We start from the raw sequence: 26,473 nt of genomic DNA, 5'->3' as shown, positions 1-26,473 counted from the left end.
TGACACCAGATATGAGTGGCACTGTGCACTGGCAGAGGTTGGCAGAGTATACGCTGTAGACCTGACACACCCGCCTGAAGACAAGTAACTGCTATTTAATCTATAACAGTGAAAAAAGTTTTTTGGTTTTAAATGCACGCTGTTGTGACACCAGATATTAGTGGCAATGTGCACTTGCAGAGGTTGGCAGAGTACAGGCTGTAGGCCTGACACCCGCTTGCAGACAAGTAACTGCTATTCAATCTATAACAGTGAAAAAAGTTTTTTGGTTTTAAATGCACGCTATTGTGACACCAGTTATGAATGGCACTGTGCACTTGCAGAGGTTGGCAGAGTACACTCTGTAGGCCTGACACCCGCTTGAAGACAGCTAACTGCTATTCAATCTATAACAGTGAAAAAAGTTTTTTGGTTTTAAATGCACGCTATTGTGACACCAGATATGAGTGGCACTGTGCACTGGCAGAGGTTGGCAGAGTACACGCTGTAGGCCTGACACACCCGCTTGAAGACAAATAACTGTTATTCAATCTATAACAGTGAAAAAAGTTTTTGGGTTTTAAATGCACGCTATTGTGACACCAGATATGAGTGGCAATGTGCACTGGCAGAGGTTGGCAGAGTACACGGTGTAGGCCTGACACCCGCTTGAAGACAATTAACTGCTATTCAATGTATAACAGTGAAAAACGTTTTTTTGGTTTTAAATGCACACTATTGTGACACCAGATGTGAGTGGCAATGTGCAGTGGCAGAGGTTGGCAGAGTACACGCTGTAGGCCTGACACACCCGCTTGAAGACAAATAACTGTTATTCAATCTATAACAGTGAAAAAAGTTTTTTGGTTTTAAATGCACGCTATTGTGACACCAGATATGAGTGGCACTGTGCACTGGCAGAGGTTGGCAGAGTACACGCTGTAGGCCTGACACACCCGCTTGAAGACAAATAACTGTTATCCAATCTATAACAGTGAAAAAAGTTTTTGGGTTTTAAATGCACGCTATTGTGACACCAGATATGAGTGGCACTGTGCACCGGCAGAGGTTGGCAGAGTACACGCTGTAGGCCTGACACACCCGCTTGAAGACAAATAACTGTTATTCAATCTATAACAGTGAAAAAAGTTTTTTGGTTTTAAATGCACGCTATTGTGACACCAGATATGAGTGGCAATGTGCACTGGCAGAGGTTGGCAGAGTACACGGTGTAGGCCTGACACCCTTTTTAAGACAATTAACTGCTATTCAATGTATAACAGTGAAAAAAGTTTTTTGGTTTTAAATGCACACTATTGTGACACCAGATATGAGTGGCAATGTGCAGTGGCAGAGGTTGGCAGAGTACACGCTGTAGGCCTGACACACCCGCTTGAAGACAACTAACTGCTCTTCAATGTATAACAGTGGAAAAAGTTTTTTGGTTTTAAATGCACGCTATTGTGACACCAGATATGAGTGGCAATGTGCACTGGCAGAGGTTGGCAGAGTACACGGTGTAGGCCTGACACCCGCTTGAAGACAATTAACTGCTATTCAATGTATAACAGTGAAAAACGTTTTTTGGTTTTAAATGCACACTATTGTGACACCAGATGTGAGTGGCAATGTGCAGTGGCAGAGGTTGGCAGAGTACACACTGTAGGCCTGACACACCCGCTTGAAGACAACTAACTGCTCTTCAATGTATAACATTGGAAAAAGTTTTTTGGTTTTAAATGCACGCTATTGTGACACCAGATATGAGTGGCACTGTGCACTGGCAGAGGTTGGCAGAGTACACGCTGTAGGCCTGACACACCCGCTTGAAGACAAATAACTGTTATTCAATCTATAACAGTGAAAAAAGTTTTTGGGTTTTAAATGCACTCTATTGTGACACCAGATATGAGTGGCACTGTGCACTGGCAGAGGTTGGCAGAGTACACGCTGTAGGCCTGACACACCCGCTTGAAGACAAATAACTGTTATTCAATCTATAACAGTGAAAAAAGTTTTTGGGTTTTAAATGCACGCTATTGTGACACCAGATATGAGTAGCACTGTGCACTGGCAGAGGTTGGCAGAGTACACGCTGTAGGCCTGACACACCCGCTTGAAGACAAATAACTGCTATTCAATTTATAACAGTGAAAAAAGTTTTTGGGTTTTAAATGCACGCTATTGTGACACCAGATATGAGTGGCAATGTGCACTTGCAGAGGTTGGCAGAGTACACGCTGTAGGTCTGATACCCGCTTGAAGACAACTAACTGCTATTCAATCTATAACAGTGAAAAAAGTTTTTGGGTTTTAAATGCACGCTATTGTGACACCAGATATGAGTGGCAATGTGCACTTGCAGAGGTTGGCAGAGTACATGCTGTAGGTCTGATACCCGCTTGAAGACAACTAACTGCTATTCAATCTATAACAGTGAAAAAAGTTTTTGGGTTTTAAATGCACGCTATTGTGACACCAGATATGAGTGGCACTGTGCACTGGCAGAGGTTGGCAGAGTACACGCTGTAGGCCTGACACACCCGCTTGAAGACAAATAACTGCTATTCAATTTATAACAGTGAAAAAAGTTTTTGGGTTTTAAATGCACGCTATTGTGACACCAGATATGAGTGGCAATGTGCACTTGCAGAGGTTGGCAGAGTACACGCTGTAGGTCTGATACCCGCTTGAAGACAACTAACTGCTATTCAATCTATAACAGTGAAAAAAGTTTTTGGGTTTTAAATGCACGCTATTGTGACACCAGATATGAGTGGCAATGTGCACTTGCAGAGGTTGGCAGAGTACACGCTGTAGGCCTGACACACCCGCTTGAAGACAAGTAACTGCTATTCAATCTATCTATAACAGTGAAAAAAGTTTTTGGGTTTTAAATGCACGCTATTGTGACACCACATATGAGTGGCAATGTGCACTTCCAGAGGTTGGCAGAGTACACGCTGTAGGCCGGACACCCGCTTGAAGACAAGTAACTGCTATTCAATCTATAACAGTGAAAAAAGTTTTTTGGTTTTAAATGCACGCTATTGTGACACCAGATATGAGTGGCAATGTGCACTTGCAGAGGTTGGCAGAGTACACGCTGTAGGCCTGACACCCGCTTGAAGACAAGTAACTGCTATTCAATCTATAACAGTGAAAACTGTTTTTGGGTTTTTAAATGCAATCTATTGTGACACCAGATAAGAGTGGCAATGTGCAGTGGCAGAGGTTGGCAGAGTACACGCTGTAGGCCTGACACACCCGCTTGAAGACAACTAACTACTATTCAATGTATAACAGTGGAAAAAGTTATTTGGTTTTAAATGCACGCTATTGTGACACCAGATATGAGTGGCAATGTGCACTGGCAGAGGTTGGCAGAGTACACGCTGTAGGCCTGACACCCGCTTGAAGACAACTAACTGCTATTCAATCTATAACAGTGAAAAAAGTTTTTTGGTTTTAAATGCACGCTATTGTGACACCAGATATGAGTGGCAATGTGCACTTGCAGAGGTTGGCAGAGTACACGCTGTAGGCCTGACACACCCGCTTGAAGACAACTAACTGCTATTCAATCTATAACAGTGAAACAAGTTTTTGGGTTTTAAATGCACGCTATTGTGACACCAGATATGAGTGCCAATGTGCACTTGCAGAGGTTGGCAGAGTACACACTGTAGGCCTGACACACCCGCTTGAAGACAAGTAACTGCTATTCAATCTATAACAGTGAAAAAAGTTTTTGGGTTTTTAAATGCAATCTATTGTGACACCAGATAAAAGTGGCAATGTGCAGTGGCAGAGGTTGGCAGAGTACATGCTGTAGGCCTGACACACCCGCTTGAAGACAACTAACTGCTATTCAATGTATAACAGTGAAAAAAGTTTTTTGGTTTTAAATGCACACTATTGTGACACCAGATATGAGTGGCAATGTGCACTGGCAGAGGTTGGCAGAGTATACGCTGTAGGCCTGACACACCCGCCTGAAGACAAGTAACTGCTATTTAATCTATAACAGTGAAAAAAGTTTTTTGGTTTTAAATGTACGCTATTGTGACACCAGATATTAGTGGCAATGTGCACTTGCAGAGGTTGGCAGAGTACACGCTGTAGGCCTGACACCCGCTTGCAGACAAGTAACTGCTATTCAATCTATAACAGTGAAAAAAGTTTTTTGGTTTTAAATGCACGCTATTGTGACACCAGATATGAATGGCACTGTGCACTTGCAGAGGTTGGCAGAGTACACGCTGTAGGCCTGACACCCGCTTGAAGACAGCTAGCTGCTATTCAATCTATAACAGTGAAAAACGTTTTTGGGTTTTTAAATGCAATCTTTTGCGACACCAGATATGAGTGGCAATGTGCAGTGGCAGAGGTTGGCAGAGTACACGCTGTAGGCCTGACACACCCGCTTGAAGACAACTAACTGCTCTTCAATGTATAACAGTGGAAAAGGTTTTTTGGTTTTAAATGCACACTATTGTGACACCAGATATGAGTGGCACTGTGCACTGGCAGAGGTTGGCAGAGTACACGCTGTAGGCCTGACACACCCGCTTGAAGACAAATAACTGTTATTCAATCTATAACAGTGAAAAAAGTTTTTGGGTTTTAAATGCACGCTATTGTGACACCGGATATGAGTGGCAATGTGCACTGGCAGAGGTTAGCAGAGTACACGGTGTAGGCCTGACACCCGCTTGAAGACAACTAACTGCTATTCAATCTATAACAGTGAAAAAAGTTTTTTGGTTTTAAATGCACACTATTGTGACACCAGATATGAGTGGCAATGTGCACTGGCAGAGGTTGGCAGAGTACATGCTGTAGGTCTGATACCCGCTTGAAGACAACTAACTGCTATTCAATCTATAACAGTGAAAAACGTTTTTGGGATTTAAATGCACGCTATTGTGACACCAGATATGAGTGGCACTGTGCACTGGCAGAGGTTGGCAGAGTATACGCTGTAGACCTGACACACCCGCCTGAAGACAAGTAACTGCTATTTAATCTATAACAGTGAAAAAAGTTTTTTGGTTTTAAATGCACGCTATTGTAACACCAGATATTAGTGGCAATGTGCACTTGCAGAGGTTGGCAGAGTACAGGCTGTAGGCCTGACACCCGCTTGCAGACAAGTAACTGCTATTCAATCTATAACAGTGAAAAAAAGTTTTTTGGTTTTAAATGCACGCTATTGTGACACCAGTTATGAATGGCACTGTGCACTTGCAGAGGTTGGCAGAGTACACGCTGTAGGCCTGACACCCGCTTGAAGACAGCTAACTGCTATTCAATCTATAACAGTGAAAAAAGTTTTTGGGTTTTTAAATGCAATCTTTTGCGACACCAGATATGAGTGGCAATGTGCAGTGGCAGAGGTTGGCAGAGTACACGCTGTAGGCCTGACACACCCGCTTGAAGACAACTAACTGCTCTTCAATGTATAACAGTGGGAAAAGTTTTTTGGTTTTAAATGCACGCTATTGTGACACCAGATATGAGTGGCACTGTGCACTGGCAGAGGTTGGCAGAGTACACGCTGTAGGCCTGACACACCCGCTTGAAGACAAATAACTGTTATTCAATCTATAACAGTGAAAAAAGTTTTTGGGTTTTAAATGCACGCTATTGTGACACCAGATATGAGTGGCAATGTGCACTGGCAGAGGTTGGCAGAGTACACGGTGTAGGCCTGACACCCGCTTGAAGACAATTAACTGCTATTCAATGTATAACAGTGAAAAACGTTTTTTGGTTTTAAATGCACACTATTGTGACACCAGATGTGAGTGGCAATGTGCAGTGGCAGAGGTTGGCAGAGTACACGCTGTAGGCCTGACACACCCGCTTGAAGACAACTAACTGCTATTCAATCTATAACAGTGAAAAAAAGTTTTTTGGTTTTAAATGCACGCTATTGTGACACCAGTTATGAATGGCACTGTGCACTTGCAGAGGTTGGCAGAGTACACTCTGTAGGCCTGACACCCGCTTGAAGACAGCTAACTGCTATTCAATCTATAACAGTGAAAAAAGTTTTTGGGTTTTTAAATGCAATCTTTTGCGACACCAGATATGAGTGGCAATGTGCAGTGGCAGAGGTTGGCAGAGTACACGCTGTAGGCCTGACACACCCGCTTGAAGACAACTAACTGCTCTTCAATGTATAACAGTGGGAAAAGTTTTTTGGTTTTAAATGCACGCTATTGTGACACCAGATATGAGTGGCACTGTGCACTGGCAGAGGTTGGCAGAGTACACGCTGTAGGCCTGACACACCCGCTTGAAGACAAATAACTGTTATTCAATCTATAACAGTGAAAAAAGTTTTTGGGTTTTAAATGCACGCTATTGTGACACCAGATATGAGTGGCAATGTGCACTGGCAGAGGTTGGCAGAGTACACGGTGTAGGCCTGACACCCGCTTGAAGACAATTAACTGCTATTCAATGTATAACAGTGAAAAACGTTTTTTGGTTTTAAATGCACACTATTGTGACACCAGATGTGAGTGGCAATGTGCAGTGGCAGAGGTTGGCAGAGTACACGCTGTAGGCCTGACACACCCGCTTGAAGACAACTAACTGCTCTTCAATGTATAACAGTGGAAAAAGTTTTTTGGTTTTAAATGCACGCTATTGTGACACCAGATATGAGTGGCACTGTGCACTGGCATAGGTTGGCAGAGTACACGCTGTAGGCCTGACACACCCGCTTGAAGACAAATAACTGTTATTCAATCTATAACAGTGAAAAAAGTTTTTGGGTTTTAAATGCACGCTATTGTGACACCAGATATGAGTGGCACTGTGCACTGGCAGAGGTTGGCAGAGTACACGCTGTAGGCCTGACACACCCGCTTGAAGACAAATAACTGTTATTCAATCTATAACAGTAAAAAAAGTTTTTGGGTTTTAAATGCACGCTATTGTGACACCAGATATGAGTGGCACTGTGCACCGGCAGAGGTTGGCAGAGTACACGCTGTAGGCCTGACACACCCGCTTGAAGACAAATAACTGTTATTCAATCTATAACAGTGAAAAAAGTTTTTGGGTTTTAAATGCACGCTATTGTGACACCAGATATGAGTGGCAATGTGCACTGGCAGAGGTTGGCAGAGTACACGGTGTAGGCCTGACACCCGCTTGAAGACAATTAACTGCTATTCAATGTATAACAGTGAAAAAAGTTTTTTGGTTTTAAATGCACACTATTGTGACACCAGATATGAGTGGCAATGTGCAGTGGCAGAGGTTGGCAGAGTACACGCTGTAGGCCTGACACACCCGCTTGAAGACAACTAACTGCTCTTCAATGTATAACAGTGGAAAACGTTTTTTGGTTTTAAATGCACGCTATTGTGACACCAGATATGAGTGGCAATGTGCACTGGCAGAGGTTGGCAGAGTACACGGTGTAGGCCTGACACCCGCTTGAAGACAATTAACTGCTATTCAATCTATAACAGTGAAAAAAGTTTTTTGGTTTTAAATGCACACTATTGTGACACCAGATATGAGTGGCAATGTGCACTGGCAGAGGTTGGCAGAGTACATGCTGTAGGCCTGACACACCCGCTTAAAGACAAGTAACTGCTACTCAATGTATAACAGTGAAAAAAGTTTTTTGGTTTTAAATGCACACTATTGTGACACCAGATATGAGTGGCAATGTGCACTTGCAGAGGTTGGCAGAGTACACGCTGTAGGCCTGACACACCCGCCTGAAGACAGGTAACTTCTATTTAATCTATAACAGTGAAAAACGTTTTTGGTTTTAAATTCACGCTATTGTGACACCAGATATTAGTGGCAATGTGCACTTGCAGAGGTTGGCAGAGTACACGCTGTAGGTCTGATACCCGCTTGAAGACAACTAACTGCTATTCAATCTATAACAGTGAAAAAAGTTTTGGGGTTTTAAATGCACGCTATTGTGACACCAGATATGAGTGGCACTGTGCACTGGCAGAGGTTGGCAGAGTACACGCTGTAGGCCTGACACACCCGCTTGAAGACAAATAACTGCTATTCAATTTATAACAGTGAAAAAAGTGTTTTGGTTTTAAATGCACGCTATTGTGACACCAGATATGAGTGGCAATGTGCACTTGCAGAGGTTGGCGGAGTACACGCTGTAGGCCTGACACACCCGCTTGAAGACAAGTAACTGCTATTCAATCTATAACAGTGAAAAAAGTTTTTTGGTTTTAAATGCACGCTATTGTGACACCAGATATGAGTGGCAATGTGCACTTGCAGAGGTTGGCAGAGTACACGCTGTAGGCCTGACACCCGCTTGAAGACAAGTAACTGCTATTCAATCTATAACAGTGAAAAAAGTTTTTGGGTTTTTAAATGCAATCTATTGTGACACCAGATAAGAGTGGCAATGTGCAGTGGCAGAGGTTGGCAGAGTACACGCTGTAGGCCTGACACACCCGCTTGAAGACAACTAACTGCTCTTCAATGTATAACAGTGGAAAAAGTTATTTGGTTTTAAATGCACGCTATTGTGACACCAGATATGAGTGGCAATGTGCACTGGCAGAGGTTGGCAGAGTACACGCTGTAGGCCTGACACCCGCTTGAAGACAGCTAGCTGCTATTCAATCTATAACAGTGAAAAACGTTTTGGGGTTTTTAAATGCAATCTTTTGCGACACCAGATATGAGTGGCAATGTGCAGTGGCAGAGGTTGGCAGAGTACACGCTGTAGGCCTGACACACCCGCTTGAAGACAACTAACTGCTCTTCAATGTATAACAGTGGAAAATGTTTTTTGGTTTTAAATGCACACTATTGTGACACCAGATATGAGTGGCACTGTGCACTGGCAGAGGTTGGCAGAGTACACGCTGTAGGCCTGACACACCCGCTTGAAGACAAATAACTGTTATTCAATCTATAACAGTGAAAAAAGTTTTTGGGTTTTAAATGCACGCTATTGTGACACCGGATATGAGTGGCAATGTGCACTGGCAGAGGTTGGCAGAGTACACGGTGTAGGCCTGACACCCGCTTGAAGACAACTAACTGCTATTCAATCTATAACAGTGAAAAAAGTTTTTTGGTTTTAAATGCACACTATTGTGACACCAGATATGAGTGGCAATGTGCACTGGCAGAGGTTGGCAGAGTACATGCTGTAGGTCTGATACCCGCTTGAAGACAACTAACTGCTATTCAATCTATAACAGTGAAAAAAGTTTTTGGGATTTAAATGCACGCTATTGTGACACCAGATATGAGTGGCACTGTGCACTGGCAGAGGTTGGCAGAGTATACGCTGTAGACCTGACACACCCGCCTGAAGACAAGTAACTGCTATTCAATCTATAACAGTGAAAAAAGTTTTTTGGTTTTAAATGCACGCTATTGTGACACCAGATATTAGTGGCAATGTGCACTTGCAGAGGTTGGCAGAGTACAGGCTGTAGGCCTGACACCCGCTTGCAGACAAGTAACTGCTATTCAATCTATAACAGTGAAAAAAGTTTTTTGGTTTTAAATGCACGCTATTGTGACACCAGTTATGAATGGCACTGTGCACTTGCAGAGGTTGGCAGAGGACACTCTTTAGGCCTGACACCCGCTTGAAGACAGCTAACTGCTATTCAATCTATAACAGTGAAAAAAGTTTTTGGGTTTTTAAATGCAATCTTTTGCGACACCAGATATGAGTGGCAATGTGCAGTGGCAGAGGTTGGCAGAGTACACGCTGTAGGCCTGACACACCCGCTTGAAGACAACTAACTGCTCTTCAATGTATAACAGTGGGAAAAGTTTTTTGGTTTTAAATGCACGCTATTGTGACACCAGATATGAGTGGCACTGTGCACTGGCAGAGGTTGGCAGAGTACACGCTGTAGGCCTGACACACCCGCTTGAAGACAAATAACTGTTATTCAATCTATAACAGTGAAAAAAGTTTTTGGGTTTTAAATGCACGCTATTGTGACACCAGATATGAGTGGCAATGTGCACTGGCAGAGGTTGGCAGAGTACACGGTGTAGGCCTGACACCCGCTTGAAGACAATTAACTGCTATTCAATGTATAACAGTGAAAAACGTTTTTTGGTTTTAAATGCACACTATTGTGACACCAGATGTGAGTGGCAATGTGCAGTGGCAGAGGTTGGCAGAGTACACGCTGTAGGCCTGACACACCCGCTTGAAGACAACTAACTGCTCTTCAATGTATAACAGTGGAAAAAGTTTTTTGGTTTTAAATGCACGCTATTGTGACACCAGATATGAGTGGCACTGTGCACTGGCAGAGGTTGGCAGAGTACACGCTGTAGGCCTGACACACCCGCTTGAAGACAAATAACTGTTATTCAATCTATAACAGTGAAAAAAGTTTTTGGGTTTTAAATGCACGCTATTGTGACACCAGATATGAGTGGCAATGTGCACTGGCAGAGGTTGGCAGAGTACACGGTGTAGGCCTGACACCCGCTTGAAGACAATTAACTGCTATTCAATGTATAACAGTGAAAAACGTTTTTTGGTTTTAAATGCACACTATTGTGACACCAGATGTGAGTGGCAATGTGCAGTGGCAGAGGTTGGCAGAGTACACGCTGTAGGCCTGACACACCCGCTTGAAGACAACTAACTGCTCTTCAATGTATAACAGTGGAAAAAGTTTTTTGGTTTTAAATGCACGCTATTGTGACACCAGATATGAGTGGCACTGTGCACTGGCAGAGGTTGGCAGAGTACATGCTGTAGGCCTGACACACCCGCTTGAAGACAAATAACTGTTATTCAATCTATAACAGTGAAAAAAGTTTTTGGGTTTTAAATGCACGCTATTGTGACACCAGATATGAGTGGCACTGTGCACTGGCAGAGGTTGGCAGAGTACACGCTGTAGGCCTGACACACCCGCTTGAAGACAAATAACTGTTATTCAATCTATAACAGTGAAAAAAGTTTTTGGGTTTTAAATGCACGCTATTGTGACACCAGATATGAGTGGCAATGTGCACTGGCAGAGGTTGGCAGAGTACACGGTGTAGGCCTGACACCCGCTTGAAGACAATTAACTGCTATTCAATGTATAACAGTGAAAAACGTTTTTTGGTTTTAAATGCACACTATTGTGACACCAGATATGAGTGGCAATGTGCAGTGGCAGAGGTTGGCAGAGTACACGCTGTAGGCCTGACACACCCGCTTGAAGACAACTAACTGCTCTTCAATGTATAACAGTGGAAAAAGTTTTTTGGTTTTAAATGCACGCTATTGTGACACCAGATATGAGTGGCACTGTGCACTGGCAGAGGTTGGCAGAGTACACGCTGTAGGCCTGACACACCCGCTTGAAGACAAATAACTGTTATTCAATCTATAACAGTGAAAAAAGTTTTTGGGTTTTAAATGCACGCTATTGTGACACCAGATATGAGTGGCACTGTGCACTGGCAGAGGTTGGCAGAGTACACGCTGTAGGCCTGACACACCCGCTAGAAGACAAATAACTGTTATTCAATCTATAACAGTGAAAAAAGTTTTTGGGTTTTAAATGCACGCTATTGTGACACCAGATATGAGTGGCACTGTGCACCGGCAGAGGTTGGCAGAGTACACGCTGTAGGCCTGACACACCCGCTTGAAGACAAATAACTGTTATTCAATCTATAACAGTGAAAAAAGTTTTTGGGTTTTAAATGCACGCTATTGTGACACCAGATATGAGTGGCAATGTGCACTGGCAGAGGTTGGCAGAGTACACGGTGTAGGCCTGACACCCGCTTGAAGACAATTAACTGCTATTCAATGTATAACAGTGAAAAAAGTTTTTTGGTTTTAAATGCACACTATTGTGACACCAGATATGAGTGGCAATGTGCAGTGGCAGAGGTTGGCAGAGTACACGCTGTAGGCCTGACACACCCGCTTGAAGACAACTAACTGCTCTTCAATGTATAACAGTGGAAAAAGTTTTTTGGTTTTAAATGCACGCTATTGTGACACCAGATATGAGTGGCAATGTGCACTGGCAGAGGTTGGCAGAGTACACGGTGTAGGCCTGACACCCGCTTGAAGACAATTAACTGCTATTCAATCTATAACAGTGAAAAAAGTTTTTGGGTTTTAAATGCACACTATTGTGACACCAGATATGAGTGGCAATGTGCACTGGCAGAGGTTGGCAGAGTACATGCTGTAGGCCTGACACACCCGCCTGAAGACAGGTAACTTCTATTTAATCTATAACAGTGAAAAACGTTTTTGGTTTTAAATTCACGCTATTGTGACACCAGATATTAGTGGCAATGTGCACTTGCAGAGGTTGGCAGAGTACACGCTGTAGGTCTGATACCCGCTTGAAGACAACTAACTGCTATTCAATCTATAACAGTGAAAAAAGTTTTTGGGTTTTAAATGCACGCTATTGTGACACCAGATATGAGTGGCACTGTGCACTGGCAGAGGTTGGCAGAGTACACGCTGTAGGCCTGACACACCCGCTTGAAGACAAATAACTGCTATTCAATTTATAACAGTGAAAAAAGTGTTTTGGTTTTAAATGCACGCTATTGTGACACCTGATATGAGTGGCAATGTGCACTTGCAGAGGTTGGCAGAGTACACGGTGTAGGCCTGACACCCGCTTGAAGACAACTAACTGCTATTCAATCTATAACAGTGAAAAAAGTTTTTGGGTTTTAAATGCACGCTATTGTGACACCAGATATGAGTGGCAATGTGCAGTGGCAGAGGTTGGCAGAGTACACGCTGTAGGCCTGACACACCCGCTTGAAGACAACTAACTGCTCTTCAATGTATAACAGTGGAAAAAGTTTTTTGGTTTTAAATGCACGCTATTGTGACACCAGATATGAGTGGCACTGTGCACTGGCAGAGGTTGGCAGAGTACACGCTGTAGGCCTGACACACCCGCTTGAAGACAAATAACTGTTATCCAATCTATAACAGTGAAAAAAGTTTTTTGGTTTTAAATGCACACTATTGTGACACCAGATATGAGTGGCAATGTGCACTGGCAGAGGTTGGCAGAGTACATGCTGTAGGCCTGACACACCCGCTTAAAGACAAGTAACTGCTACTCAATGTATAACAGTGAAAAAAGTTTTTTGGTTTTAAATGCACACTATTGTGACACCAGATATGAGTGGCAATGTGCACTTGCAGAGGTTGGCAGAGTACACGCTGTAGGCCTGACACACCCGCCTGAAGACAGGTAACTTCTATTTAATCTATAACAGTGAAAAACGTTTTTGGTTTTAAATTCACGCTATTGTGACACCAGATATTAGTGGCAATGTGCACTTGCAGAGGTTGGCAGAGTACACGCTGTAGGTCTGATACCCGCTTGAAGACAACTAACTGCTATTCAATCTATAACAGTGAAAAAAGTTTTTGGGTTTTAAATGCACGCTAGTGTGACACCAGATATGAGTGGCACTGTGCACTGGCAGAGGTTGGCAGAGTACACGCTGTAGGCCTGACACACCCGCTTGAAGACAAATAACTGCTATTCAATTTATAACAGTGAAAAAAGTGTTTTGGTTTTAAATGCACGCTATTGTGACACCAGATATGAGTGGCAATGTGCACTTGCAGAGGTTGGCAGAGTACACGCTGTAGGCCTGACACACCCGCTTGAAGACAAGTAACTGCTATTCAATCTATCTATAACAGTGAAAAAAGTTTTTGGGTTTTAAATGCACGCTATTGTGACACCACATATGAGTGGCAATGTGCACTTCCAGAGGTTGGCAGAGTACACGCTGTAGGCCGGACACCCGCTTGAAGACAAGTAACTGCTATTCAATCTATAACAGTGAAAAAAGTTTTTTGGTTTTAAATGCACGCTATTGTGACACCAGATATGAGTGGCAATGTGCACTTGCAGAGGTTGGCAGAGTACACGCTGTAGGCCTGACACCCGCTTGAAGACAAGTAAATGCTATTCAATCTATAACAGTGAAAACTGTTTTTGGGTTTTTAAATGCAATCTATTGTGACACCAGATAAGAGTGGCAATGTGCAGTGGCAGAGGTTGGCAGAGTACACGCTGTAGGCCTGACACACCCGCTTGAAGACAACTAACTACTATTCAATGTATAACAGTGGAAAAAGTTATTTGGTTTTAAATGCACGCTATTGTGACACCAGATATGAGTGGCAATGTGCACTGGCAGAGGTTGGCAGAGTACACGCTGTAGGCCTGACACCCGCTTGAAGACAACTAACTGCTATTCAATCTATAACAGTGAAAAAAGTTTTTTGGTTTTAAATGCACGCTATTGTGACACCAGATATGAGTGGCAATGTGCACTTGCAGAGGTTGGCAGAGTACACGCTGTAGGCCTGACACACCCGCTTGAAGACAACTAACTGCTATTCAATCTATAACAGTGAAACAAGTTTTTGGGTTTTAAATGCACGCTATTGTGACACCAGATATGAGTGCCAATGTGCACTTGCAGAGGTTGGCAGAGTACACGCTGTAGGCCTGACACACCCGCTTGAAGACAAGTAACTGCTATTCAATCTATAACAGTGAAAAAAGTTTTTGGGTTTTTAAATGCAATCTATTGTGACACCAGATAAAAGTGGCAATGTGCAGTGGCAGAGGTTGGCAGAGTACATGCTGTAGGCCTGACACACCCGCTTGAAGACAACTAACTGCTATTCAATGTATAACAGTGAAAAAAGTTTTTTGGTTTTAAATGCACACTATTGTGACACCAGATATGAGTGGCAATGTGCACTGGCAGAGGTTGGCAGAGTATACGCTGTAGGCCTGACACACCCGCCTGAAGACAAGTAACTGCTATTTAATCTATAACAGTGAAAAAAGTTTTTTGGTTTTAAATGCACGCTATTGTGACACCAGATATTAGTGGCAATGTGCACTTGCAGAGGTTGGCAGAGTACACGCTGTAGGCCTGACACCCGCTTGCAGACAAGTAACTGCTATTCAATCTATAACAGTGAAAAAAGTTTTTGGGTTTTAAATGCACGCTATTGTGACACCAGATATGAATGGCACTGTGCACTTGCAGAGGTTGGCAGAGTACACGCTGTAGGCCTGACAGCCGCTTGAAGACAGCTAACTGCTATTCAATCTATAACAGTGAAAAACGTTTTTGGGTTTTTAAATGCAATCTTTTGCGACACCAGATATGAGTGGCAATGTGCAGTGGCAGAGGTTGGCAGAGTACACGCTATAGGCCTGACACACCCGCTTGAAGACAACTAACTGCTCTTCAATGTATAACAGTGGAAAAAGTTTTTTTGGTTTTAAATGCACGCTATTGTGACACCAGATATGAGTGGCACTGTGCACTGGCAGAGGTTGGCAGAGTACACGCTGTAGGCCTGACACACCCGCTTGAAGACAAATAACTGTTATTCAATCTATAACAGTGAAAAAAGTTTTTGGGTTTTAAATGCACGCTATTGTGACACCAGATATGAGTGGCAATGTGCACTGGCAGAGGTTGGCAGAGTACACGGTGTAGGCCTGACACCCGCTTGAAGACAATTAACTGCTATTCAATCTATAACAGAGAAAAAAGTTTTTTGGTTTTAAATGCACACTATTGTGACACCAGATATGAGTGGCAATGTGCACTGGCAGAGGTTGGCAGAGTACATGCTGTAGGCCTGACACACCTGCTTAAAGACAAGTAACTGCTACTCAATGTATAACAGTGAAAAAAGTTTTTTGGTTTTAAATGCACACTATTGTGACACCAGATATGAGTGGCAATGTGCACTTGCAGAGGTTGGCAGAGTACACGCTGTAGGCCTGACATACTCGCCTGAAGACAGGTAACTTCTATTTAATCTATAACAGTGAAAAACGTTTTTGGTTTTAAATGCACGCTATTGTGACACCAGATATTAGTGGCAATGTGCACTTGCAGAGGTTGGCAGAGTACACGCTGTAGGTCTGATACCCGCTTGAAGACAACTAACTGCTATTCAATCTATAACAGTGAAAAAAGTTTTTGGGTTTTAAATGCACGCTTTTGTGACACCAGATATGAGTGGCACTGTGCACTGGCAGAGGTTGGCAGAGTACACGCTGTAGGCCTGACACACCCGCTTGAAGACAAATAACTGCTATTCAATTTATAACAGTGAAAAAAGTGTTTTGGTTTTAAATGCACGCTATTGTGACACCAGATATGAGTGGCAATGTGCACTTGCAGAGGTTGGCGGAGTACACGCTGTAGGCCTGACACACCCGCTTGAAGACAAGTAACTGCTATTCAATCTATAACAGTGAAAAAAGTTTTTGGGTTTTAAATGCACGCTATTGTGACACCACATATGAGTGGCAATGTGCACTTGCAGAGGTTGGCAGAGTACACGCTGTAGGCCGGACACCCGCTTGAAGACAAGTAACTGCTATTCAATCTATAACAGTGAAAAAAGTTTTTTGGTTTTAAATGCACGCTATTGTGACACCAGATATGAGTGGCAATGTGCACTTGCAGAGGTTGGCAGAGTACACGCTGTAGGCCTGACACCCGCTTGAAGACAAGTAACTGCTATTCAATCTATAACAGTGAAAAAAGTTTTTGGATTTTTAAATGCAATCTATTGTGACACCAGATAAGAGTGGCAATGTGCAGTGGCAGAGGTTGGCAGAGTACACGCTGTAGGCCTGACACACCCGCTTGAAGACAACTAACTACTATTCAATGTATAACAGTGGAAAAAGTTATTTGGTTTTAAATGCACGCTATTGTGACACCAGATATGAGTGGCAATGTGCACTGGCAGAGGTTGGCAGAGTACACGCTGTAGGCCTGACACCCGCTTGAAGACAACTAACTGCTATTCAATCTATAACAGTGAAAAAAGTTTTTTGGTTTTAAATGCACGCTATTGTGACACCAGATATGAGTGGCAATGTGCACTTGCAGAGGTTGGCAGAGTACACGCTGTAGGCCTGACACACCCGCTTGAAGACAACTAACTGCTATTCAATCTATAACAGTGAAAAAAGTTTTTGGGTTTTAAATGCACGCTATTGTGACACCAGATATGAGTGCCAATGTGCACTTGCAGAGGTTGGCAGAGTACACGCTGTAGGCCTGACACACCCGCTTGAAGACAAGTAACTGCTATTCAATCTATAACAGTGAAAAAAGTTTTTGGGTTTTTAAATCCAATCTATTGTGACACCAGATAAGAGTGGCAATGTGCAGTGGCAGAGGTTGGCAGAGTACACGCTGTAGGCCTGACACACCCGCTTGAAGACAAGTAACTGCTATTCAATGTATAACAGTGAAAAAAGTTTTTTGGTTTTAAATGCACACTATTGTGACACCAGATATGAGTGGCAATGTGCACTGGCAGAGGTTGGCAGAGTATACGCTGTAGGCCTGACACACCCGCCTGAAGACAAGTAACTGCGATTTAATCTATAACAGTGAAAAAAGTTTTTTGGTTTTAAATGCACGCTATTGTGACACCAGATATTAGTGGCAATGTGCACTTGCAGAGGTTGGCAGAGTACACGCTGTAGGCCTGACACCCGCTTGCAGACAAGTAACTGCTATTCAATCTATAACAGTGAAAAAAGTTTTTTGGTTTTAAATTAACGCTATTGTGACACCAGATATGAATGGCACTGTGCACTTGCAGAGGTTGGCAGAGTACATGCTGTAGGCCTGACACCCGCTTGAAGACAGCTAACTGCTATTCAATCTATAACAGTGAAAAACGTTTTTGGGTTTTTAAATGCAATCTTTTGCGACACCAGATATGAGTGGTGGCACTGGGCAAGTATCCACTGTGAGCCTGACACAGAAGCTGGCAGGCAGGCAGGCAGGCAGGCAACTGCAATTAGATTACACAAACAAAAAAAAGCAGACTGATGTTCTAGCCCTAAAAAGGGCTTTTTAGGGTGCAGTCCTTACAGCAGAGATCAGATGAGTCCTTCCGGACTGTAGTGGACACTGAATACTCTAGACTAGCTATAAAAACACGGTTTTGGGGCGCCCAAGACGAAATATTAAACCTCCCAGTTATCTCAAAGACTTTGAGGTCTAGGGGGGAGGAGTGTTATGTATTGAGGTTTATGCAGTCCACCTTCCAGTAGATGGCAGCATAGTGAAGTTATGCACTTGTTCTATTGTGTTTAGTCTCTTTGGTGTTATGTCATTATGTGTGTGTACTGAAGTAAAGAGAAGTTTATTTTACTACAATGTCTGAGAGCCATTTGTGAATATATAACATGCTAATACACTAAACTGGCGACGAGGATGGGATTCCAATAAATGGACACTGCAGAATATATATAAAGGAAATGAAATCAGCCTGAGTGAGGAAGTAAAACTTTTTTTGGAATTCTTTTATCTACAAATATTTCCAGCATGGCTTCTCTGGGACACATGGAGGAATTTGATCTGGCTAATCCAGCCTCATGGGACTCATATGCTGACAGGTTAGTGTTTTTCCTGGAAGCTAATAAGGTGGTGGATGCTATTCATAAGAGAGCTGTGTTACTGAGTGTTATTGGGTCCAAAACATTTGATACTGTCCGCTCACTGATATCTCCTGCTAAACCACAAGACTACTCATTTGAAGAAATACTGGCACTGTTAAAACATCATTTAGCACCCACCCCATCTGAAACAGTGAGGCGTTTCCATTTCAATAGAAGAAATCAGAAACCAGGTGAAAGCATTGCAGCATACATTGCAGAACTGCGCAGGCTGTCTGAAAATTGCAATTTTGGTACCAGCTTAGAATCCTTGTTAAGGGACAGGCTTGTGTGTGGGGTGCAAGATGAAGCACTGCAGAGGAGACTGCTTGCAAGACAGAATTTAACTTTTATTATTGCACAAGAGGAAGCGCTCGCAAATGAGGCTGCATATGTCCATTCAAAAGAGATACAATCCTCCAGCAAAGATAACTCACCTGAAGTAAATCTAGTGAAGAAGACTGATGTCACAGCTCCATTTAAAGGAACTTGTTATAGTTGCGGTGGAAAACACAGGCGTAATACATGTCGTTTTCGAAATGCAGTTTGCCACACATGTAAACGTACAGGTCACATACAGACAGTTTGCCAAAGTCAAGCCAGTGGAATTCAGACCAAATATAAGAATGTGAATAAAATACAAACCACAGCGCACTCTTTTAATACTCCACAAACCGTTTCAGATAGTGAAATGACTGCAGGTGTTTACTCAAATGACTATGTGAATAAAGTGGAAAATTCACCATCAGGACTGAAGATTTACACTGAAATTGTGCTTCAAGATGTTCCGTGCAAAATGGAAGTAGATTCTGGGTGCGCATATTCTTTGATTTCAGAAGAGACATTTACATTGTTATGGCCTCATAATTCTCCTTCAATAGTACCTTGTGATATTCATCTCGTGGACTACAACAAACAGGCTGTGGATGTTAAAGGGGTTTGTTTTATACCAGTAAAATATGGTAAATTCAGAGGACATTTACGTTTAATAATTACTAAGGGACAAAGAGCAAGTTTGCTAGGTAGAGAGTGGTTTGAACCCTTAGGAATTTCATTAACTGGAGTTAATAATGTATCCACAGATATTCTACAGAATGTGATTGATAAATTTAGTGCAGTCTTTGAAGAAGGTCTTGGCATGTTTAAAGGCCCTCCTGTTTATTTTGTATTAGATTCAAAAGTACCCCCAATTCGTATGAAGCCTCGCAAAATTGCATTAGCTCTCAGACCAAAAATAGATGCTGAGATTACACGTCTTGTGGAACAAGGCATACTTGAACCCATAACACACCCAAAGTGGTGTACACCCATAGTTCCGGTCATGAAACCAAATGGGGATGTCAGATTCTGTGCTGACTACAAATGTACAATAAATAAAGCGTTGCAAGAGCATCCCTATCAAATTCCAGCTGTTAATCAAATTCTTACTACTTTGGCAAAAGGAAAAGTATTTGCCAAGTTGGATATGGCTCAAGCCTACCAGCAGTTACCTGTGGATGATGAGGCTGCTGATGCACAAACGATAATAACACACTGTGAAGAAATGACTATATTATTCGATATTTTGTTGCATAGTTCTTGTTTTTTTTGTGTACTTTTCATTCGGCAGATGGGACTGCCGAACCGAGACCACCCCTGGCTCACTTAACTTCAAAGCCGGCATCACTTTCACCCTCTATGTGTGCGGTCAGCGTTCGTACTGTCGAACGCCACGTGGCAGAGAAAACCGCGGCCATCTTGTTTTCGCCAAACAAAGGCAGCGGGACTTGGTCGTCGAGTGTCTGGAACTAAAATCGGACACTCGACTTCCCAAACACCGGTCTCCATCATGCGAACGCTGGAACTAGTGATACCGATTAGCTAGGAGAGCGCTATTCGGTACAAATATGCACACGAATGAGGGGAACAATCGCTGCTAGGAGCCAGGGGAATTCATTCGGTACTTTTATGCATTTCTTCCCTTTTTCTGAAGTGACCGGCAAAACCACACGAACCTCTGGAACTATTTTGGGCAGTCCGCCCCCAGTGGACCGGTCACAAAGGACTTCCATACTTTTTGCGAACCCCTGAACCGATCCGGGTGAAATTTGGATATGTTGGTCACCCGGATCGGGGCTATCAGGGGATATAGTATTTGTGGGGATACCCCAGGTATAAAGGGGTGTTCCAGAAGTTGGGGAAAATGGTGAATTTGCAGCCTGGAGATAATTAGGTTGGCACTATATCAGACCTGATTATCTCCAGGACTAGGGGAGGGAACTGCCTGTTTGTATTAGGTGTGTTTTATATTTTTACTGTCCAGGATTGGATAAATATTACTCCTCCCTGTGGGATGTCCCCTTGCATGGGGACCTGCATAAAAAGCCATGTGTGTGAATAAACGTTAGTTCTGCTTGTATCCTGAATCTGGACTCTGACTGTTATTTTGGAATTCGTATGCTGTAACAAGGGAATTATCTTATGCAGCTGTTATATTCCGTAGGGATTTCGTTCCTGGGACTACCGAACCGGACTCTCGCTACCTTAGGCTCTGACCGTCCGGGAGGAAACTACCGAACTCGGTTTGGTTAAACTTGGTTTCCTTACAACTGGTGGCAAGCGGAGGGATTCGAATCCCGAATGGACATTGCAAACCAAGCAAGGGAATGAATGGCTCAGCAGTACCAGCTACTTAAAAGAACCACACTAAAGGATTTACTGGAAGCTCGAGGCAGAGTGGCAAGTAACAAGACAAAAGCCACGTTAATTGCAGAATTAATGCAGAGCGATAATACCAGCAACACAGAAATGGATCAAGAGGAAGAAAATGCGATGCAAAAGGACATCCGATGGATGCTCAGTCTGTTGGGACCCAACCCAGCTACAGAGGCGGTTCTGCAGGTCATGGCACAAGCCAGACAATCGCAAAAAGAGCGAGAGGACCGGGACAGACCGTCACAGGGGGATTTACTACACTCCCCGGGAAGTACTGGGGAAATCCCAAAGAAGGTAAACTATGCAGCCTTTAAATCTTTCAATGACAATGAGATGGAAATTGACAGTTACTTGCAAGACTTTGAACGCCAATGTGCACTGGAGGGATTAGACTCCACGAAATGGGCTGCAGTCATTAGCTGTAAATTGTCAGGTAGAGCAGCCGAGGCGCTGCGAGCAGTACCTGAGGGGGACATACATAATTATGAAAAAATAAAAGACATTTTGTTGGCCAGATATGCTGTAACTCCGGAGGCATACCGGAAAAAGTTTAGAGATCTGAGAAAGACTGGGAGAGATTCCCATACGGAATGGGCGTTTCGGCTACAACGGGCGGCCCGCAATTGGATGAAGGGCTGCCAAGCAACCACCCTGGAGGATGCTTTGCAACTTATGTTACTGGAGCAATTTTTTAATCACGCTGCAGAGGACATAAAAGACTGGGTTAAAGATAGAAAACCAAAAACTGTGGAGGAAGCCGCCAGGTTAGCGGATGAGTATCAGGATAATAGGAGGAAGGAGCAAGGGGTGAGCAGACCACCTTTTAAGCCTAACTACCAGGCTCCAACAACCCCTACCCCTCCTAGACCCGCCATGAGTAACCCTTCACCGAACCCAGCAAACACACCACGTCCCCCTGCAGTGTGTCATTATTGCAAACAACCAGGGCATTACAAGAATCAGTGCCCTCGCTTAAACCGGGGAAGCTGGGAAAGGCAACCCCCACAACAACCCAGGGCAGCTGCTCATTGTGTGCAACAGGAAGGCACAACCGGTGTTCCTAACCAAGAAGAACAGTGGAGTGTATTGCACGAGGTCAACCCAGTTCAAGCTGGGGGTGACAACCGGGACCACCACCGCCAATGGATTACCGTAGATGGCGTGGGGGCCCGGGCTCTGAGAGACTCTGGGGCTACTTTGACTGTGGTGCAACCTCACACGATCAGAGCGCAAGCTCGCACCGGACGCACAGTCGCTGTGAGGGTGGCTGGGGGCGCTATTCACAAACTGCCCACCGCTAATATCCTTGTTGATTGGGGTTCCGGGTCGAAACAGCTAGAGGTGGGGATTATGCAAGAACTACCCGCCGAGGTTTTGTTGGGGAATGATGTAGGATGCTTGACCTCCCAACTGGCCCGAGACCCCCCTGCTGAGGCATACCCAGTGACCACCCGAGCTCAAGCCAGACTGGAAGCTCCGCTGCACTCTGAGGAAAACCAGGTAAGAGTCGAAATACCCCCCTTACCCGATCCTACCTTCCCTTTCTGGGATACCCCCCAGGGGTTTGAACAAGAGCAGCGTACCGACCCCACATTAGAGGGTTATAGGAAGGCAGCGGCCGTTACCCCAGGGAACAACCCGCACGAAAAGTTTGAGTGGTATAAGGGGTTACTATATAGAGTGACCGAGGGGGTGGGACAGGGGGCCACCCAGGTCATCAAAAGACAATTAATTGTACCCCGTAAATTCCGGGCTGAGTTGTTAAAACTCAGTCATGACATTCCCCTAGCAGGACATTTAGGGGTTAAAAAGACAAGAGACAGGTTAACCCAAACCTTCTTCTGGCCCAGGGTCACCCACGACCTCAAGTATTATTGCAGGACGTGCGACGTCTGCCAAAGGGTGGGAAAAAGGGGAGATCTTCGGAAGGCCAAACTTCACCCATTGCCCATTATAGAACAGCCCTTTCACCGAGTAGCGGTAGATTTAATAGGACCCCTCAGCCGACCCAGCCAGTCGGGCAAAAAGTTCATACTAACCGTGGTCGACTACGCCACTAGGTACCCGGAGGCAGTCGCCCTCACCAATATAGAGGCCGAGACCGTGGCCGAAGCCCTTATTCAGATTTTCACCCGAGTAGGTTTCCCACAAGAGATCCTATCCGATCGGGGAACTCAGTTCACGGCTACCCTGACACAACAATTGTGGCAGAGCTGTGGAGTGAAACCCCTGTTCAGCGCCCCGTACCATCCCCAGACTAACGGGCTCTGTGAACGTTTCAATGGCACTCTAAAACAGATGCTAAAAACCTTTACGGAGTCCCACAAGAACTGGGAAAAATTCCTCCCCCACCTTCTGTTTGCCTACCGTGAGGTGCCCCAGGCCTCCACTGGGTTTTCCCCCTTCGAACTCCTGTATGGGAGAAAAGTTCGGGGCCCACTGGAGCTCGTACGGGTGCACTGGGAGGGCAATACAGACGAGGGGGGAGTCCCTATCGTCCAGTATGTTCTGGAGTTCCGGGACCGTCTGCGGGCGCTCACCGCATCGGTTCGGGAGAACCTGCAGACGGCCCAGGAGGACCAGAGGAAATGGTACGATAGGGGAGCCCAAGATAGAGTACTAGAATTGGGGCAGAAGGTGTTAGCTTTGAGGCCAGTTAAAAAGGATAAGCTACAAGCCGCATGGCAGGGACCATTTAAGGTAGTAGAACGGGTTAGCGAGACCACCTACATCGTGAGCAAATGCTCAGATGAAAGGCTGACCAAAGCCTTCCATGTGAATATGCTCAAACCATACTTTGAGAGAACAGAGGATGTGGGCGCCGTGTGTGCGCCCGCCACAGAAGATAGTGAGGGACTACCCCTTCCCGATTTACTAGACACCGCTCCCTGTACCATTGACCAAGTAAGCTTGGGTCAAAATTTAAACCCCCTGGAGAAAGGTGAGGCCACGCAACTGCTGCAAAGATATCAAGAGATGTTTTCAGCCACCCCAGGCTATACCTCCGCTGCGGTACACCGCGTGGAAACCCAGGGAGAGACGCCACTGCGGCAACAACCCTATCGGATCCCGGAAGCAGTGCGTGAGAGTATGCTCACCGAGTTAAGGGATATGTTACAGTTAGGGGTAATAGAACCCTCGCAAAGTCCTTGGGCCTCCCCGGTAGTCCTAGTACCGAAGCGCGACGGTACCACGCGCTTCTGTGTAGACTATCGGAGGCTTAACGATCGTACCATAACAGACGCCTACCCCATGCCCAGAATAGATGAGCTCTTAGACCGTATGGCGGGGGGGAACTACTTGACTACCCTGGACCTGTGCAAAGGTTATTGGCAGATCCCCTTGGAGCCTGCGGCCATCCCCAAGTCGGCATTCGTCACCCCTTTCGGGCTATACCAATTCAAGGTTATGCCCTTTGGGATGAAGAATGCCCCGGCTACCTTTCAGAGGATGGCCGATAGGCTCCTGGAGGGATTTCAGGACTTCGCATGCGCGTATCTAGACGATATTGCCGTCTACAGCCGCACATGGGGAGACCATCTGGGCCATGTGTCCAGGGTACTCCAACGAATCCACCTCGCCGGGCTCACGTTAAAACCCGACAAATGTCACGTAGGTCTGGCCGAGGTACAGTATCTCGGCCACAGGGTGGGCTCCGGTAGACAGCGTCCAGAGCCAGCGAAGGTAGAGGCCATAGCGAACTGGCCCCAACCTAGGACCAAAACCCAGGTACTAGCTTTCTTAGGGACGGCCGGTTATTATAGAAAGTTTGTCCCAGAGTACAGCGCCCTGGCCAAACCCCTCACCGACCTTACCAAAAAGGCCCTCCCCAAACAGGTTTCCTGGACCCCAGAGTGCACGGACGCTTTCCAGAAGCTTAAAGCGGCATTGAGTGAGGCTCCTGTGTTGGCAGCACCTGACTACACTAAACAATTTCTTGTACACACAGATGCCTCCATGTTCGGACTGGGAGCCGTGCTAAGCCAAGTGGGCACAGACGGCATGGACCACCCGGTGGCATACCTCAGCCGTAAACTGTTACTCCGAGAGGTCAGCTATGCCACCGTAGAAAAAGAATGCTTGGCCCTCGTGTGGGCACTCAAGAAGCTCCAGCCCTATTTGTATGGGCGGGCATTTACCCTTATGACGGACCACAACCCCCTGGTATGGCTTAACCGGGTAGCTGGAGACAATCCCAGGCTATTACGGTGGAGCCTAGCCCTTCAACCTTATAATTTTACTATGCAGTACCGGCCTGGAAAACAAAATGGTAATGCGGATGGCCTGTCACGCCAGACCGAACTGGACTCCTAAACCGCTACTTTTCTCGGACATCCCCAAGCCAACCCGACAGGGTCTAGGCGGGTATGCCGACCTATGGACTTATAGGGGAGCAGTGTGAAGAAATGACTATATTATTCGATATTTTGTTGCATAGTTCTTGTTTTTTTTGTGTACTTTTCATTCGGCAGATGGGACTGCCGAACCGAGACTACCCCTGGCTCACTTAACTTCAAAGCCGGCATCACTTTCACCCTCTATGTGTGCGGTCAGCGTTCGTACTGTCGAACGCCACGTGGCAGAGAAAACCGCGGCCATCTTGTTTTCGCCAAACAAAGGCAGCGGGACTTGGTCGTCGAGTGTCTGGAACTAAAATCGGACACTCGACTTCCCAAACACCGGTCTCCATCATGCGAACGCTGGAACTAGTGATACCGATTAGCTAGGAGAGCGCTATTCGGTACAAATATGCACACGAATGAGGGGAACAATCGCTGCTAGGAGCCAGGGGAATTCATTCGGTACTTTTATGCATTTCTTCCCTTTTTCTGAAGTGACCGGCAAAACCACACGAACCTCTGGAACTATTTTGGGCAGTCCGCCCCCAGTGGACCGGTCACAAAGGACTTCCATACTTTTTGCGAACCCCTGAACCGATCCGGGTGAAATTTGGATATGTTGGTCACCCGGATCGGGGCTATCAGGGGATATAGTATTTGTGGGGATACCCCAGGTATAAAGGGGTGTTCCAGAAGTTGGGGAAAATGGTGAATTTGCAGCCTGGAGATAATTAGGTTGGCACTATATCAGACCTGATTATCTCCAGGACTAGGGGAGGGAACTGCCTGTTTGTATTAGGTGTGTTTTATATTTTTACTGTCCAGGATTGGATAAATATTACTCCTCCCTGTGGGATGTCCCCTTGCATGGGGACCTGCATAAAAAGCCATGTGTGTGAATAAACGTTAGTTCTGCTTGTATCCTGAATCTGGACTCTGACTGTTATT

The sequence above is a fragment of the Pelobates fuscus genome, chromosome 1 (assembly GCF_036172605.1).
Source record: "Pelobates fuscus isolate aPelFus1 chromosome 1, aPelFus1.pri, whole genome shotgun sequence".
Lineage (NCBI taxonomy): Eukaryota > Metazoa > Chordata > Amphibia > Anura > Pelobatidae > Pelobates > Pelobates fuscus.
Note: the sequence above shows the minus strand (reverse complement) of the source record.